Source organism: Drosophila subpulchrella, unplaced genomic scaffold (assembly GCF_014743375.2).
Source record: "Drosophila subpulchrella strain 33 F10 #4 breed RU33 unplaced genomic scaffold, RU_Dsub_v1.1 Primary Assembly Seq36, whole genome shotgun sequence".
Lineage (NCBI taxonomy): Eukaryota > Metazoa > Arthropoda > Insecta > Diptera > Drosophilidae > Drosophila > Drosophila subpulchrella.
This window is the reverse complement of record NW_023665582.1, coordinates 1,154,930-1,175,664: the sequence shown is the minus strand read 5'-3', so window position 1 is coordinate 1,175,664 and position 20,735 is coordinate 1,154,930.

Here is a 20,735-nt window from a genome sequence, read left to right as displayed (position 1 = left end):
AACATAGTTTTTGTGTTTAGAAGGTATTGAAAATGCCGACCAATTATCTGTTCTTTAAATTGTTCAATAAATTGGTCAATTTCCTCATGAAAATTCATTTTTTTAATTTTGTTTTCTTGTAGGTCCTTACACATCTAGTCTCAACTTTAAAATGATGTATAAAAATTATTTTATTGTTTTGGAGCTACTTTTAAAAAATGTCAAAATAATGTATGCATTGTTCAGAGCACAAACCCCGCCCTTAAGGTGTGTTTCACAATAGGGAAACTGGTTTCCTTTAAACCTGTTTAATGACGGACAGCCCATTTCCTCGATATTAATGAGCTGACAACTTCCAAAAAACTTCTGTAGCAATCGTTTCTTTTCCACACCTTTACAAATAATTTGTTTTCCGCTTGAAATTGTCCTTAGATACTTCGAGTTTGTGAAAAACTGTTTTCTCTATCGTTCCAAAAAAATGTTGTGATGTGTATTGGTTAACCAAATTGCAGTCTTTCGAGATTTTGTATTTAGCAAAGTAAAATCATATGTGTGGTTTTATTAAAAAACTATTATTCAAGTGTGGATCCTTTTCGAATACAATTCCAATTTCCTTTAGAATAAAATTATTATCAAAGAAACCTTGAACATCAATCGAAACAGTATCTTTCAACATTTTTCTAATGTTCAACAACTTTTTGTACTAGTCCGTTTAAGGGGTTATATTCAACTAAACGGTCATGTATGAGGAGACAGTAAGCTTGGGTATTTTCACGACTTGGTGTCTTCATTTCTATTGAATTTCTCACATCAATAGGACAAATTTTCGCTGATTCGGTTTGATATGAAAGATCAATTTAAATTCATTTGGGGTCAAAAATGGTTGTGACTCACGATTATAGTAATTAGATTGAAATCTTGTATACATTTCATATAGGTCAGCATACTGATTATTACTAAAATCAACATTCAGATCTTCAAGTTTGATAAGTTATTTGTGATAAGTTCTCCATTTAGTGTAAATCCAATTATGGCAAATCTTTGTTTTTCGCGGTTAGCCGACAATTTCACATTCCAGCTGTGTTGACTCCCACACCCCAACTTGGGGTTAACATATGAATACCAACTCCGGAATGCAATTGGTAGGCTTACACCACTTTTAATAATATCATACATCTTAATTTTTTTCAATATTATATTCGTCATTTCCAGCTTAAAATATTGTTCATTTCTGGGTTGTTCAAACACATCACCAAGATTCTTAGTTAGCATCAACACTAATTCATGATTACATTTTAACAAAACTTGTTCGTAACCAAAGTACTCAGCTCAGTCTAGCAAGGTTGCGCAGCACGGGTCAAACGCACGCAACTCCCAACACGACGGAGTTGTAAGTTGTCAGCAAGCAGTACAGACGACCAATGCAACTTATACGGAACAGCGACCAGGCGCACAGTAGCAGCACAATATAGTGCCGACGCTGCAGTATGGGTCAAGCAGCAAGCAGCATACTGCTGACTTTGCAGCGTAGACAACCAGCTACAGTAGGTCAACACGCTTACAGCTCCAACCCGATGCTTACCTAGCCCAACTCTTCCGGGTCATGATAGCATTTAAGCGCTAACCAACAGTTCAATAAAGTCAGTTACAAATCTAAACACTCACAAGTCTTATTACTTCTCTCACGTAAAGACTCTTGTCAACTCATCCTAACACAGCTCATCGATCGCCTGTGGTCCGGCACCATACTACCCTAGCTATCTGTGTCGCGACGCGAATCGTCCTGTGGTCTCTCTAGTGTCCCCGTGCTAGCGACAGATGTGTCAGTATCCTCCTTGTCCCGCGGCGTGACCACAACACACTGTTGAACCCCGGTTACACGAGTATCCGGTACCTCTACTCACACAGTCCATATCGCCCGTGGTCCGGCACCGTGATACCCATAATCACCCGTGTCGCGACGCGATCCGACTGCAATAAACCAGCGTCCCCGTGCCAGCGACGAGCGTCTATACCCCTCCTCGTCCCGCGGAGTGACCCGACCTTGTCCATCGAACTTAGGCAAGAACAAAACTATTTTTACAATCCTCAGCAAATCTCAACAAAATTTTAGTGGTACAGAAAAGTTGAAGTGCGGTCCCGTAGAAATTTCATCTCCACTGCTCCATCCAGAACTTAATAGATTTTGACTCTTAAGATTATTCAGAGATATAACATTTTTTAGGGTAGTAGTCATATCGACAAATCGTGTTTTATCAATCTCACATCCATTTATTTCGTACAAAAAAACGACCCTACTGTCGGTCGATAGCCAAAGAGCACGATCTTGCTCACCATGCTTACTTACGGCTACCCCTACTCCGACGGCGTGGAGTCAACAATGCAAAACCCCCCACCATCAGTTTCGACCCCTGGCGCACCAACAACATGCAACGGTAAAACTTCTGCATCCGCTCTAAATTTGTCAGCAACAACTACAGCTACGGCAAAAAAACCAACAACAACCACAGCTACGACTATTATTTCGGAATCGACTGCAACCGCAGCTCTAAATACAAGGGCAACAAAAACCACAACAACAAATCAAAACCAAAACAAAATTCAGCAAGCGGATCCGGCCATACAGACCGAACTAGATCGGTACATCCATATCAAGCGTAAGCTTAGCCCGCAGAACACCGCGGTAGGTAACATGGCAAAAATAAACCGTGTCCAAATAGAAGATAAATTACCCGGGAGATCCAACAGCAATAGATTTGCGCTTCTAGCAGAAAATGAACCAGAACGGGCTCAGGAGACCCAACCGAAACCTAAGCCCCCACCAATTTACATTAGGGAGAAAATCTCGAACGCCCTGGTCAACAAAAATGTTGCGCTGACTGGGGACGGAAACTTTTATGTTGTTCCGGTCACAAAAGGGAATATCCATGAAACCAAGCTTCAGACCAAATCTGAAGAACATTTCCGAGCAGTATCCAAATACCTGGAGGAAGCTAGGAAAAGCTACTACACGTACCAACTAAAAAGCAGCAAGGGCCTGCAAGTGGTACTAAAAGGAATCGAGCCCGACGTAACCGCCAAGGAAGTTATCGATGCTCTCAAGGAAAAAGGGTTTTCTGCAAAGAACGTCAGTAACATTATAAACAGGAAAAAAGAGCCGCAACCACTCTTCAGGGTCGAGCTGGAGCCAGACAGCAGAGTCTTGAAGAAAAATGAAGTGCACCCCATTTATAACCTGCAATACTTATTGCACCGAAGAATTAACGTGGAAGAGCCACATAAAAGGAACGGCCCAGTGCAATGCACAAATTGTCAGGAGTATGGACACACCAGGGCATACTGTTCGCTTCGAACAGTCTGTGTAGCTTGTGGAGACTTCCACAATTCGGCTAACTGCCCTGCCAACAAAGAAGACCCCAAAAAGAAAAAATGCGTTAATTGCCAAGGTAACCACACGGCAAACTACGGGGGCTGTCCGATCTACAAGGAGATGAAGGACCGCATGCGAAAAGTGATAGCAACGCGCCATCAGAATACCCAAAATGGGTACACTTACTCGCGTACGACGCCGGAAGTATTTTTCGGCACGGCTGCAAGATCATCATTTGGTCAACTTAATACCCAGAAGGGATTCTCATTCGCCGATGCCCTTCGATCGGGGACGGAAAACCCACTCCAGCCTAATCTAGGAAACGCTCAGCAAATCCAAGTACAGTCGCAAAGCACTCTGGAAACTATGATGGTCACCATGCAACAAAGTATGATGGAACTCATGTCATTCATGAAAACGACCATGCAAACACTGGTTCAAAACCAGAACATGGTGATACAGCTACTTGTAGCTAAGCAGTCCAAATAATCAGATGGCAAATCTACGAATAACCATGTGGAACGCCAATGGCGTTTCACGGCACAACCTTGAAGTAACACAGTTCCTGAATGAAAACCATATCGACATTATGCTACTGGTAGAGACGCACCTCACAAACAAATACAACTTCCAAATAAGAGGCTACACTTTCTACCGCACAGACCATCCAGATGGTAAAGCCCACGGCGGAACCGGCATCCTAATCAGGGAACGCATCAAGCACCACTTTCACCAAAGGTTTTCAACTAATTACTTGCAAGCCACTTCTATCAAAGTGCAGCCAGGCAACGGAAACATCACCATAGCCGCTGTCTACTGCCCGCCTCGCTTTACAATTTCTGAAGGACAATTCATGGACTTCTACAACTTGCTTGGAGATCGCTTTATAGCTGCAGGGGACTATAATGCCAAACACACGCACTGGGGATCATGCCTTGTGACTCCCAAAGGAAGGCAATTATACAATGCAATCATAAAACCGAACAACAAATTAGACTATGTTTCCCCTGGCAGCCCCACATACTGGCCAACAGACCCCAGGAAAGTTCCAGACCTAATAGACTTTGCGGTGACAAAAAACATTCCCAGCAATATAATAAGTGCCAAAACGCTTTCGGACCTGTCGTCAGACCATTCGCCAGTGCTAATAACTCTTCTTCAAAGCACAAAAACCACAGATCACCCCCTCAGGCTGACGTCGCACAGAACCAACTGGTTAAAATATAAAAAGTATGTAAGCTCACACATCAAATTAACCCCTCACTTCAACATCGAAGCGGACATCGACTGCTCTACCGATGCTCTTGAAGAAGTATTCGTGGAGGCAGCCACTATCTCAACACCACAAGGCAGGGACGTGCAAACCAACCACTTCAAAACTAATCTGCAAATTGAACGGTTAGTCCTAGAAAAGAGGCGCCTGCGACGTGCCTGGCAAACCAACAGATCGCCGTCATTAAAACAACGTCTTAAGGAAGCCACTCGCACACTAAATCGAGCTCTAAAGCAAGAAACAGAAAATGCACAGCTGCAGTACATTAAAAAACTTTCGCCAACCAGTACAAAACATCCTCTGTGGAGAGCTCTCCCAAATCTGAGCTCTCCAATCGAAACAGTCACTCCGATAAGAAACTCATCTGGCATCTGGGTCCGCAGCGACGAAGATAGAGCCGAAACTTTTGCTTTACATCTCAGAAACGTCTTCCAGCCGAACCCAGCCACTGGTTCATTTTTCCTACCACAAATCGAACCTGAATCTATTTCCCTACCACCACTGTTTCAGCCAAAGGAGATCGCGAAAGTCATTGGTGAACTGAAACCGAAAAAGGCCCCTGGCGGTGACCAAATAACCCCAAAAATGTTAATAGAACTTCCAAACTCTGCCATTGAGGTTATTTGTAAGCTCTTCAATGGGATTATAACTCTCGGCTACTATCCGAAAAAATGAAAAAAAAAAATATATCATCATTATGATACCGAAGCCCGGAAAAGACCACACAATTCCGTCATCCTACAGACCAATTAGTTTATTATCGTGTCTGTCTAAGCTGTTCGAAAAATGCCTTCTAACTCGCATAACACCATATCTAGGAGCACACAATGTTTTCCCTGCTCATCAATTTGGATTTCGTCAAAACCATGGAACAATCGAACAAGTTAACAGAATAACATCAGAAATACGCACAGCCTTTGAGCATCGGGAATACTGCAGCGCAATGTTCCTCGATGTATCTCAAGCCTTCGATCGAGTATGGCTAGATGGCCTCATGCACAAAATCAAAACACACTTGCCTGATTACACTCACAAGCTTCTTGAGTCGTATCTATACAACAGGACCTTCGCAGTAAGGTGCAATACAACAACATCCGACGACTACATTATCAAAGCCGGAGTCCCGCAAGGAAGCGCGCTAGGGCCTACTCTGTTCCTCCTATACACAGCGGATATTCCCACGAACGAGCAGCTAACAACATTTACGTTCGCTGACGACACCGCAATTTTAAGTCACTCGAGGTGCCCAGGCCGAGCCACAACACAGCTAGCAAACCACCTCCTCGTAGTAGAGAGGTGGCTATCTGATTGGCGGATTAAAATAAATAAACAAAAATGTAAACACATAACGTTTACTCTCAACAGGCAAACATGCCCTCCACTATTATTGAATAATACGCAGATTCCCCAAGTCAACGATGTAACGTATCTCGGCGTCCACCTTGACAGACGACTAACCTGGAGAAGACACATCGAACGCAAGAAAGTACATCTAAAACTAAAGGCCAGCAGCTTCCACTGGATTCTTAACGCTCGTTCGCCCCTGCGTCTAGACCACAAGGTTTTGCTCTACAACTCCACTCTCAAGCCCATCTGGACATACGGCTCCCAGCTATGGGGAAACGCCAGCAGAAGCAACATAGACATTATACAGCGCGTTCAATCGAAAATTCTGCGAACTATCACTGGGGCACCATGGTATATTCGTTACCAAAACATCCACAGGGACCTAAGCATTCCTACCGTAAAAGATGAAATAGACAAACAAAAAGCGTCCTACAACGAAAAACTCTCTGTGCACCCCAATCGCCTCGCAAGAGGCTTGACTTGGGTTTCCAGCCGATCCCGTCTACAACGCAACGACCTGCCAAGCCAGCTATAACTTTCGGGCCCCTTTAGCACAACAGCAGTCATATGACTGTGAGATAGATTAATTAGTCTAAGATTTGATACACTTATTGTTAGTATCCAAAGGGAGAAGATCCAATAAATAAATAGCAAAGCATTTAAAAAAAAAAAATTTATTTCGTACTTAATTTCATCCAAAAAGTAAGCCATACAATTATTATTAAAAAAAGTGGTAACATTATCAGTTGTAGGTCCATTCGGTGAATCTTTTCTAATAATTCCTTGAAAATTAAGGTAACTTTCGTGAGGAAGCACGTAAAGGTCTTGATTTTGGATAGTTATTCGAATTTCATCGTTTTGTTAAATGTTTGATTATACGATGAATAAGTATGAAACTCTTTCTTCAAAATACTCTCATCTGAGTAAACCTTCACTCGAACATTAAAATTTTCGTTCATTGTTTTCCTCTTCACCTTTTATATTATACTCTAAGCTTCAATCCTAACGACTTTAAAAATAGTTTATTTTTCAAAGTAAGTGAGCTTCTTTTTCTGTTGATCCTCTTTCAATAGCTTTACAATTAGTAATGCTTGGTTGAGGACTTAAGCTACGTCCTTTATTATAATTAATCATTCTTCGTTTTATAGATAGATAGTCTGCTTATTTCGTCACAGTTGACTGGTAAATAAATTAGGTTATATGGCGTCACTGTCATTTTATACCCAGGCGGAACATTAATGCCAAACCCATGTAACGTATGATTCGGTGTATTATCTACATATGAACCGCTGATTATATTACATTCCTACCGAATTATATTAATTTTTAATATGTTCACAGTCTAATCTGATCGATAGGTTTTTGTAGGATGTAGTTCTAGTACTTTTTGATGAACACCAAAATCTTTCCTTATTAAAGTAAACTGACTCTCGCATGGTAGTTATTTCAAGTTGAAGTGTATTATTATTACTTTCAATTTTAAATGTATTTTCAAGGTTATAGTCCTTTAGTTTATTGTAAATGAAATCGGTGATATCATTCAATTCATATGATCCAGTAGGAATTGTAATAACCTTGTCACCGATGTGGAACAGACTATATTTTTCATCAATATTTGGAATCGAATTATACATATTTAAATCGATAAGAGCGCACTCATATCGACCATTCAATTCGAAAGGTGGAAAAAAGTTTGTATTTATAATGGAACTATTTCCATTCAAGGATAATGCAAGTGATCTAGGCATATTGAAATCTCTTGATAAAGTGTGGGATTGTAACTATCTAACCCAGCTTTATATTTTTATATTGAAATTACTCCTTAAATCATAATTAACTGATCAAATCCTTTTCTGTATCTTTATATTAAAATTACTCCTTAAATCATAATAAACTGATCAAATCCTTTTCTGTATCTTCCGTTATCCATTTCGTTATCCTTGCTAATAAATAAGAGACCGTGCTTGTCCTCCCAACATTTTTGAATAAGCGGGGAAAAAGCTAGGTCGTACCTATTCATATATTCGTCTTCAAAATCTGAAATTGATAGAGGCTCTGCTCTGTTTCTAAGTATGGCTTATACCCTATTCTCAAAATTTGGTTGATTGGCTAGAGTGATTCTGATGCAATCTGTGGTATTCATGTTGTTTGTTAATATATTTTATTTTTATTTTATTTCAAAATTTTAATTCTCTTATTTTTGGTATGTCATTGCATACATTTACAAATTTTGGATTTTAATTCTTATTTTGAAACATATTTATATAATAATTGTTAGTGCTCTATTAATTTAAATCTTATACAGATCGTTGGCCTGGTTTTATTTATAGCTCTTTTTGATACACACTTATTGTGGTACATATAGGCTTTATACCAAATGTATGCACTCATTATATATGATGGACGTTGATGCACTACGAGCAGTACAAACAAGTGGCCCAACGACACCAAGCACGTGCTTGTTACGCGCGGGGCCCTTCTATAGATTTGGGCAAAAATGCGAGTTCGCGAGGAAGATACAAAAAACAAATAGAGACAGGACACAAATGAAAATAAAAGAAGCAACTAAGAATGAAGCAAATGAGTTAAAATATTAGTTTTTAATACCGGGATAGAAGATGATGTGCAAATTAAATGGTAAAGATTGTTATAATTATTACATAGAACGCGAAAGGGCTCGTGCAGACAAAAATTTGATGTACATCGTGGCAAATTTAGGGGATAATAATTTCGTGTTAGTCTAGCAGGGACATTGAAAGTTAGGCGGTTTACAAGTTCTACAGAATCAATATCACCTCTAATAAGATTTTGCATAAAAATAGTACCAAGCATTGTTCTACGATTTACAAGTGTAGGTAAATTAAGCAATAGTAATCTACTCTGATAGGAAGGTAGCCTTACGTTTTGGTCCCAGTTCAAACTACGAAGGGCAAAAAGAATAAATTTTTTTTGTACCGACTCAATACGGTCAATGTGCACTTGATATTGTGGACTCCAAACCGAAGAACAATATTCCAAAATAGGACGGACAAGGGAGGTAAATAATAATTTGGTTGTATAAGGGTCATAAAATTCTTTATAAACCCAAGAACACTCATGGCCTTGTTGACAGTGGACATTATGTGGCAGTCAAATTTAAGTTTTGGGTCCAGAAGAACGCCTAAGTCATTAACGGAATATATACGGTCGAGTGACGTATTTTGAAGAGATTAACTAACAAAAGTAGGAGTACCCCTATAAAAAGTCATAACGTTGCATTTAAGGCAGTTCAAATTTAGAAGGTTATACTCACACCATCCCTGAAAACAATCAATATCTGACTGTAAGTTGAAACCCGACACTATATCGTTATATGATAAACAAAGCTTAACATCATCAGCATACATTAGTACACGAGAATGTTTTATGGTAGAGGGAAGATCGTTAATAAACAAAGTAAACAGCAAAGGACCCAAATGACTACCCTGAGGCACTCCAGATGTCACGTAGATCAATTTTGAAACAGCGTTCTTGAATATAACCCTCTAAGTCCTACCATTCAAATAACTTGAAGTCCAAGTTAATAGCTTACATGGAAACCCAAGCTGATTTAATTTGAATAATAGAAGAGAGTGGTTGACAGAGTCAAAGGCCTTACTAAAATCTGTATATATAACGTCAGTCTGCATTTTTTTCTTAAATCCATTTATTACAATAGATGACAATTCAAGAAGGTTGGTGGTGGTCGATCTTCGCTTAACAAAACCATGCTGACACGGTGATATTAGCGAGGAACATAAATGTTGCAAATGAGAAGTAATAATACGTTCAAATGCTTTAGGAATTGCCGACAATTTGGAAATACCTCTATAATTCTGGGCATCCGCCTTCGCACCCTTTTTGTGAAGTGGAATGATAAAAGAGTCCTTCCAGATAGTAGGAAAAACTGATGATGAAATAGACATATTAAAAAGTTTAAGAATCGGTTTACATATGGTAAATATAAAACATAAAACTGCTTCGGATCATTTGAAAATTCGAATTTACATCGACTTAAATACATAGAATAGCAATGACTATTGAGAACATTAAAGTCCGATCGAGCCACCACATATTTCGAAAAATCAGATGGCTTACCCTATTTTTTATACTTTTTATAGGTGTTTGTTTTAAGGTTTTTAAGTCTTTGAAGCGCATTGGTAAACCAAGGAGGCCTTTTTAGCTTTGAAGGAAGCCTATCAGGAACGCATTCATTAAAAAAAGTATTTAACACTATATAGAATAGTTCAGTGGCACTTTCAATATCCATACAATTGTACAAGTCTGTCCAATTATATTGAGAAATCATATCGTTAAGTTTTTTATAGTCACATTTTCGAAAACATCTCATTTTAGTTTTAGGAACTAAAGGAGAGAGGGTATCAACGCATGGGAGGCAGATTGTCAATTCCATTGTTGGATGATATCGGTCTTCAGGTACAACAAGAGCGTCAATTCTAGATACCGTGACTTCAGACGGGTCTGAAACAAACACAAGATCTAGTTGTCTATTTAATGAATTCCGTATAAAGCTTACTTGCTGTAACGATAATTCTAAAAGACCATCTACAAAATCATGGACGGATAAGGGTATAGCGACAAGTGAGTCAGTAGGAGAAGACCAAGGGATATCAGGAAGATTAAAGTCACCCAAAACAATCAAAAGGTCTCTGTTAGAAAGAAGGTATAGAACAGATTTTATGGCAGACAGATGGTGCTCAAAAATTATTAAATCAGAGCCAGGTGGAATATAGGAACATGTAACAAAAATAGATATGGATTGCAAGGAAACTTTCACACTAACAAATTAAATTTCGTTATGGGTATCATAGTAAATTTTTTGAGATGTGAGGCTAGTGGTAACGGCAATCAGCACACCGCCTCCCCTACGTGAGGAGCGATCGGTCCTATAGGCATTAAAGTTATTTGGCAGAACTTCAGAGTCAGATATCTCTGGTTTCAGCCAAGTTTCCTTAAAAGCGAAAATATCTGCAGTAAATGCAGAGGAGTCAGCATAAAGCTTGGGTAGCTTCATATTTAGTCCCCTAACATTTTGATAAGCCAAAAATAAACTTTTTAGTTTTTTGGCGCAGTGGAGGGTCTGTTATTTGTTCTCGGTTTATTTGGAACAAATTCTTTTATTACTAAATCATCATTAAGCCAAAAGCTTTCAGAAAGTAGTATTTCAAACACATTAGGCGGTGCAAATATTTTAAAAGAGGATATACTACGAGCGTATGAAAATCGAAATTGTTCAACTGAAATATTCTCGGATGGGAATTTTTCACGTATAAATTCCAAAACATCCTCAGATGTAGTATCTGGGGTGAATCTAGAAACAAATAATTGCTTCCTATAAGGAACAACTGACAGTTTCTTACGTCCCCCAGCAGCAGATTGAACCACACAAAGCTGAGAGCCAGAATCGGTTCCTACTGTACCTATAGGTACGGTCGGCACCGTAGCCGGCACTGAAGATTTTTTTACCACCAGACTTCGAGAAACAGTGACTCCACCTGAATCAGCTGTATCCCTAGGCGCAGTTGGTTCGCTTACTCCAGTGTCGACAGAAACTGCTGCAGCTACCAAGTTCGGATTAGGGAAGGATACCGTGACCGTATTAACTGCCGCTAAGCTGGCTTTTTTGCGTTTAGGCGACTCAGTTAGTATTTTTTTATTATTAAATTGGGCACAAACGGAATTGAACCCCTCATTGAGCTGTTTAAAAGCACCTGAGAGATTCAAAAGGCTGTCTCGAGTCTGCTTCATAAAGCCGCTCATCTCAACTACCATTTCCTTGCAGGATCCACATGACCACATGAGACCAGAATTCAGATCAATGAAGTCTTTGACTCTGCCAGTAAATCCTGCGCATTTAACGTGCATCATCGATTCGCAGAGCCAGACAAAAACAATTATTGATAATAATATGTTTGTTAAATCGGTATCAATAGTTTTTGATTCGATTTTATTAAATACGTTGGCAGTGGAGTCCACTGTTTTAGTTTTAATTAAAACCAATTTGGGTATTATTTCTGTAACGCATTCAAACTCTGTTTTAGATATTGCGTTACATTTCATAAAAAAAAATGTTCATTCATTTTTATACATTTTCTTTTTATTTTTATCTTTTAATTTTTCTTATGACACGTATACTCGCAAGCTGTATTTTCGAAAGGCCCTTTACAATCTGCAGGGCACTTTGGATTTCTAGCCTCCTTCATATCATTTTTTTTTTTTTCTCTAATTCTTTCTTAATTTCTACATTTTCATCCCAGGATACTGGGGTAGATTTTTCAGCATATAGATTTAATTCTATTTAATTCTTTTATTTTTAAATCCAGGAAGTTCTTCTGACCTCCTCTCCTTTTTCTCTTATTATTTTTTTTTGTCTTAGGCATTTATGTGTTATTTAATTAATTAATTAATTTTTTTTAAATTTTCTGATATATATGTATGAAATTTTACATGTATCCCTACCTAGGTAAAAAAATTAAGACCCGCAGCTAGAAACTGCCTGGTCTGTACAATTATAAGTTTTTGCATCGCAGATGCACATAAAAATAATAAAAAAAAATTAAGATGTGCGCTCTTGGAAGCGCTGTCGGTTCACTTCTCCAGGGTCCGGCTTGGCGCGCCGAACGGGGCCGGTGCTGGCTGCACAGGCTTCTCCTTCTCCAGTGTAAGTTCGGTGGTGTAGGTCGTCGTTATTCTTGTCTGTTTTCCATCGTAGGTGTAGGAGGATTTGCCATTCCTCCCACACTTCTTATCCTTTTCTAGTCCTTGGCCTATGGTTATAGGCGGCGCCGGTGCTGGTCCTCGCACAGGCGGTGATTGCTTTCATTTAGTTTTTTATTTTGTGTTGTTTGGCCTATGGTTTTAGGCGGCGCCGGTGCTGGTCCTCGCACAGGCGGTGATTGCTTTCATTTAAATAGTGGGCGCTTGCTCTTCCTCTTTTTGGTCTCCACTTTTGTTTGTACTCGTCTCATTAGATAGAATATCTCATTTCTGTCATACTAGGAACACACGTTGTTTCACGTAAACATTTTCGCTCGCACTCTTTCACACAAAGGATGTGGCGGCAATCGTTCATAACTTTCCTCGCGTTTATTTCACTTCCAACTTTTTTTTGTTTTTTTTTTTGAGTCGCTGTCACAGTCGCCACGTTATGTTTGCCATTATATTTTAATTAAAAGATTTGTCATTTGTTACAACTGCCATGGGCAGATCTTTATTTGGGGATCGTCAAAATATGAATGACTTACAGCTAGCTATTTGCGGCTGCGCTGCCTGCAAACATTGGCAGCGGCCGTCATATATATTGAAGTATATGCTCGCAATTGTATTTGTGCTGGTAGCACTGAGAGCGCGAGAGAAGTTGTACATGCATGCCTTGTATGTGTCTGCACTCGGGCCATGGGAATATGCTGACACTAGCACTTCCCATAAGTTGGGCTCTGAGGCGCATTCATATTTCGGCTGGCCGCAAAAGTTTAGCGGCCGGCACTTTTGTATTTGTTTAAGTACACTGTAACACAATGTTGGTGTCGGTACAGTGGGTACTCGCTACAATGATACATGCATACTACAATTGAGAAATCATATCGTTAAGTTTTTCATAGTCACATTTTCGAAAACATCTCATTTTAGTTTGAGGAACTAAAGGAGAGAGGGTAGCAACGCACGGGAGGCAGATTATCAATTCCATTGTTGGATGATATCGGTCTTCAGGTACAACAAGAGCGTCAATTCTAGATACCGTGACTTCAGACGAGTCTGAAACAAACACAAGATCTAGTTGTCTATTTAATGAATTCCGTATAAAGCTTACTAGCTGTAACGATAATTCTAAAAGGCCATCTACAAAATCATGGACGGATAAGAATATAGCGACTAGTGAGTCAGTAGGAGGAGACCAAGAAATATCAGGGAGATTAAAGACACCCAAAACAATTTAAAGGTCTCTGTTAGAAAGAAGGGATAGAACAGATTTTATGGCAGACAGATGGTGCTCATAAATTATTAAATCAGAGCCAGGTGGAATATAGGAACGTGTAACAAAAATAGATAAGGATTGCAAGGAAACTTTCACACTAATAAATTCAATTTCGTTAAGGTTATCATAGTGAATTTTTTTCGGATGTTAGGCTAGTGGTAACGGCAATCAGCACACCGCCTCCCCTACGTGAGGAGCGATCGGTCCTATAGGAATTAAAGTTATTTGACATAACTTCAGAGTCAGATATCTCTGGTTTCAGCCAAGTTTCCACAAAAGCCACAATATCTGCAGTAAATGCAGAGGAGTCAGCATAAAGCTTGGGAAGCTTCATATTTAGTCCCCTAACTTTTGATAAGCCAAAAATAAACTTTTTAGTTTTTTGGCGCAGTGTAAGGTCTGTTATTTGTTCTCGGTTTATTGGGAACAAATTCTTTTATTACTAAATCATCATCAAGCCAAAAGCTTTTAGAAAGGAGTACCTTAAACACGTCAGGCGGTGCAAATATTTTAAAAGAGGATATACTACGAGCGTGTGAAAATCGCCATTGTTCAACTGAAATATTCTCGGATGGGAATTTTTCACGCATAATTTCCAAAACATCTTCAGATGTGGTATCTGAGGTGAATCTAAAAACAAATAATTGCTTCCTATGTGGAACAACAGACAGTTTCTTACGTCCCCCAGCAGCAGATTAAACCACACTAAGCTAGATACATTCTGTACCTATAGGTACGGTCGGCACCGTAGCCGGCACTGAATATTTTTTTTACCACCAGACTTCGAGAAACAGTGACTCCACCTGAATCAGCTGTTGGTTCAGTTTGTTCACTTACTCCAGTGTCGACACTGCGTTTAGGCGACTCAGTTAGTAATTTTTTATTATTAAATTGGGCACAAACGGAATTGAACCCCTCATTGAGCTGTTTAAAAGAACCTGGGAGATTCAAAAGGCTGTCCCAACTACCATCCCAACTACCATTTCCTTGCAGGATCCACTTGACCACATGAGACCAGAATTCAGATCAATGAAGTCTTTGACTCTGCCAGTAAATCCTGCGCATTTAACGTTCATCATCGGTTCGCAGAGCCAGCAGAAAATAAAAGGGTCTTTAGTTGAAGACGAAAGAGTACAATTTTTCTTAGAGCAGACAAGAGACATTTAAAGGAGATGAAAAAAATAAAGTAAAATATGAAAAATACCTCAAGTAAATTTGGCACTGGGATCAAATTCCAAAATCACAAAGGCACAAAAAACGAAAAAAATAAGAGGTCCCAACGCGCCTGCGTCGAGGCATTTTAGCAATCCTTTGTATCATAACTATTTGTGTTGTTGGTAACAGTTATAGATGGTTCGCAAATAAAAAAATACTTTCCTAAATATATTTTTTATGACCTTTTTTATGAAGGGATAATATTCCATGAATTTTTTCCATTACCTTGACCTTTGCGCCTGCGTCGAGGCATTTTAGCAATCCCTTACACCATCAGCTGACTTTATTGTAGGTAACCAACTTGACTCTGGGGTTATGGTACGGTTAGCAAAGGGTGGTTTGCTTAATGGGATTTAAATTATCGGTGACAAATTTATAAGTGAAAGTCACAGACATTTTGGACAAAAGATACAATTGATCATATAGGTGTGGGTATACACATTTATTATGGTGATAGAAAATGGGATAATCCCAGTGTTTTTGGTTTTTACTGTATTACGCCTGAGCGATTTCAATTACTTTCCCAATTATAGTTAGTTTGAAATCGTATTTTGACATTCATATATTTTGTTCTTTCTAGACATTTTATTGTAGCTAATAACTATTGTTATGGGGTGTAAGGCTAGCTATTGTAGTTAAGGATACACTTATTATACCTACACAACATAAACAAAAAAAGGAAATGTTTTATTTTTACAATATAATAGTTAAATTGGATGATATTGTTATATGTTCATTATATCTGTCAACGTGAATCGAAATTGTTTATCGAAACAACTTCGAAACAGCTTTTAGACATTTTGTGAACAACTAATTTTTTAATTAGTTTTACAACCATAGGATACATCTTTCCCCAACATAATCGGACATGTTCCCCTAAGATTAATATATCAATCTTTAGTTGTTTTGGTCGTGTGATATTTCTAACGTACACAGCAAACACATTAAAAATCAGAGTGTAAGTTTTTACTTCACATCAAAAGTCGTCTAGTGATCAAGAATTTTTGATCATTATTAACAAAAGACTATAACAGCTCGTAGAAGTTAATAACAACTAGTAGCCAGCTAACATCTAGTAAAAAACTTGTATACATTTACTAAACATATAGAAACCAGATACTAAACAGCTAGTAACCAGCTAATAACATCTAGTAAACAACTGGTGTACGTCTACTAAACATATAGAAACCAGATACTAAACAGCTGGTAACCAGCTAATAACATCTAGTAAACAACTTGTATACATCTACTTAACATATAGTAACCAGATAATAATAACTAGTAGGCAACTAGTAGACATCTACTATACAGATAGTAACCACCTATTAATACCTCATAACAGTTAACAACAGCTAGTAATCAAAGTCCAAGCAGCTCAACCGCCATCATGAATCACGAAAACCAGATGAGTATTGTTCTTAAAGAGTTTATTAAGCTTATTCAAAATCTTAGACAATGATGCCTAACTCATACAAATAGTATACAAATAGAATAGAATTAGAAAACTAGAACTAGAAAAATAGTTGGCAACAAATAACAGATATTAAAAGGTCACACCACCTCTATCATATACTTGAATTAGAAATTAAATTAAAAGACGCTCCTAGGTTAGCTTAAGTTGCCTTCGATATAGTTATAATGTTTAAAAATAATACAACATCTGAGAAACATTAAATTGTTAGAATTTTTACATCTATCTATGGGAACCAAGCGAAAATATGAGTTTGAAACGAAGGTTAGCAACCCATATATTTCTTACAGAGGGAGGAGTCCGAAAATTATTTATATAAAAATATATATAAAATATATTAAATTATGAATTAAATGAAATATGTTGACAATAATAAAATAATATTAAATGATCCCACAAAATTAGTTTCTGACTGAACAAATGAATGGTTTAAGAATAATCCAACATCTGAGAAACATTAAATTGTGAGAATTATTTTACATCTATCTATGGGAACCAAGCGAAAATAAGCGTTTGGAACGAAGGTTAGCAACCCATATATTTCTTACAGAGGGAGGAGTCAGAAAATTAATTATATAAAAATATATATAATATATATTTAACTATGAATTAAATGAAATATGTTTACAATAATAAAATAAATAAAATAATATTAAATGATCCTACAAAATTTCTATCTGACTATAATTAAAACAAGGAAGAACGCTATAGTCGAGTGCCTCGACTATCAGATACCCGTTACTCACCTAAAGGGACCAAAGGGAAATAGAGATAAGCAAGCAGCAAAGCGAGATTGAAATGCGCCACCTACCGGCGGTAGACAGATTTAAGCGTTGTGGGCGTTAGGGTGGGCGTGGCAAATTTTTTTTGGGTCCATCGATAGGTAATGACGAGACCAAAACAGTTCAGTAAAAATTTTGTATCTAGCATGAAAATTGTGGGCGCCACAGGATTGGACGGCTTGTGGGCGTTAGAGTGGGCGTGGCATATTCGCGTAACAAACTTGCGCTGCGCACAAGGCTACGGAATCTAAATCTGAGATCCCAAATCTCAATCTTTGATAGTTTCCGAGATATCCACGTTCATATTTACGATTTTTTGAAGTTTGTGGGCGGTTTGTGGGCGTAAAAGTGGGCGTGGCAAACTTTTTTTATATCAATCGATAGGTATTGATGCGAACAATACATTTCAGTTGAAATTTTTATTCTAGCATTAAAACTGTAGGAGCCAACGTTTTATAACAAGGAAGAACGCTATAGTCGAGTACCTCGACTATCTGATACCCGTTACTCAGCTAAGGGGACCAAAGGAATATGGAGATATGCAAGCAGCAAAGCGAGATTGAAATGCGCCACCTACCGGCGGTAGACAGATTTAAGCGTTATGGGCGTTAGAGTGGGCGTGGCAACATTTTTTTTGGATCAATCGATAGGTATTGACTGGACCAATACATTTCAGTTAAAATTTTGTATCTAGCATTAAAATTGTAGGCGCCACAGGTTTGGGCGGTTTGTGGGCGTTAGAGTGGCGTGGCATATTCGCATAACAAACTTGCGCTGCGCACAAGGCTACGGAATCCAATTCTGAAATCCCAATACTCTATCTTTGATAGTTTCCGAGATATCCGCGTTCATACTAACGATTTTTTGAAGTTTGTGGGCGGTTTGTGGGCGTTAAAGTGGGCGTGGCACTCTACTGAAACAAACTTGCGCTGCGTAAGAAGCTTAGGAATCTGCACGCCAAATCCCAATATCCTAGCTCTCATAGTTTCCGACATCTCAGCGTTCATCCGGACAGACGGACAGACGGTCAGACGGACAGACGGACAGACGGACATGGCTAGATCGACTCGGCTAGTGATCCTGATCAAGAATATATATACTTTATGGGGTCGGAAACGTATCCTTCTGCCTGTTACATACTTTCCGACGAATCCAGTATACCCTTTTACTCTACGAGTAACTGGTATAAACAAGTACGAATGAAGGGAAAGTATTTTGTCCAATAGGTTACGTTGGCTACTTGCGAGTTGTTGCACGGTCGTAACTTCATCCCTCATCAATGGTCTTGAGATGTATGATCTTATCAGACGTCCTGCTTCTTTGGTCTTGGGCATGTGACTTTAATGGCGGTCGGGTAATTATAGTTCACGGTAAGTTGGTTTGTATGCTTTGATAATTCTTAATAAGAGACTTTAACTACTCATAACACTTGTTAACAGTTAGTTACCTTCTAAAACCAAGTACTTTACAGATACTATACAGAAAGTAATCATCCAAAACCATGTACTTTACAGGTACTATACACAAAGTAACCATCCAAAAACAAGATTAAACAGAAAGAACCATCAAAGTTCTGCTAGGTAACAACTAAATACAACGTATCCAACGTGTCAAGTCCATGTCAATATGAGTTCTACCCTAAAAAATTATATATCTCTGGATAATCTTCAAAGTCAAAATATATTAAATTCTGTATGGAGCAGTGGAGACGAAATTTCTACGGGACCCCACTTCAAGTTTTCTGTACCAATAAAATTTTGATGAGATTTGCTGAGGATTGTAAAAATAGTTTTGTTAAAATGTAATCATGAATTAGTGTTGATGCTAACTAAGAATCTTAGTGATGTGTTTGAACAACCCAGAAATGATCAATATTTTAAGCTGGAAATGACGAATATAATATTGCAAAAAAATTAAGATGTGTGATATTATTAAAAGTGGTGTAAGCCTACCAATTGCATTCCGGAGTTGGTATTCATATGTTAACCCCAAGTTGGGGTGTGGGAGCTGGAATGTGAAATTGTCGGCTAACCGCGAAAAACCAAGATTTGCCATAATTGGATTTACACTAAATGGAGAACTTATCACAAATAACTTATCAAACTTGAAGCTCTGAATGTTGATTTTAGTAAGAATCAGTATGCTGACCTATATGAAATGTATACAAGATTTCAATCTAGTTACTATAATCGTGAATCACAACCATTTTTGACCCCAAATGAATTTAAATTGATCTTTCATATCAAAACGAATCGGTGAAAACTGGTCCTATTGATGTGAGAAATTCAATAGAAGTGAAGACACCATGTCATGAAAAGACCCAAGCTTACTGTCTCCTCATACATGACCGTTTAGTTGAATATAACCCATTAATCGGAAAGATACTGTTTCGATTGATGTTCAAGGTTTCTTTGATATTAATTTTATTCTAAAGGAAATTGGAATTGTATTCGAAAAGGATCCACACTTGAATAATAGTTTTTTAATAAAACCACCATATGATTTTACTTTGCTAAATACAAAATCTCGAAAGACTGCAATTTGGTTAACCAATACACATCACAACATTTTTTGGAACGATAGAGAAAACAGTTTTTCACAAACTCGAAAGTATCTAAGGACAATTTCAAGCGGAAAACAAATTATTTGTAAAGGTGTGGAAAAGAAACGATTCCTACAGAAGTTTTTTGGAAGTTGTCAGCTCATTAATATCGAGGAAATGGGCTGTCTGTCATTAAACAGGTTTAAAGGAAACCAGTTTCCCTATTGTGAAACACACCTTAAGGGCGGGGTTTGTGCTCTGAACAATGCATACATTATTTTGACATTTTTTAAAAGTAGCTCCAAAACAATAAAATAATTTTTATACATCATTTTAAAGTTGAGACTAGATGTGTAAGGACCTACAAGAAAACAAAATTAAAACAAGGAAGAACGCTTTAGTCAAGTACCTCGACTATCAGATACCCGTTACTCAGTTAAAGGGACCAAAGGAAAATGGAGATATGGAAGCAGCAAAGCGTGATTGAAATGCGCCACCTACCGGCGGTAGACAGATTTGAGCGTTGTGGGCGTTAGAGTGGGTCAATCGATAGGTATGGATAAGAACAATACATTTCAGTTAAAATTTTTATTCTAACACAAAAACTGTAGGAGCCATAGTATTGGGCGGTTTGTGGGCGTTAGAGTGGGCGTGACATTCTAATGAAACAAACTTGAGCTTCGTAGGAAGCTCAGGAATCTGCACGCCAAATCTCAATAGCCTAGCTTTTATAGTTTCCGAG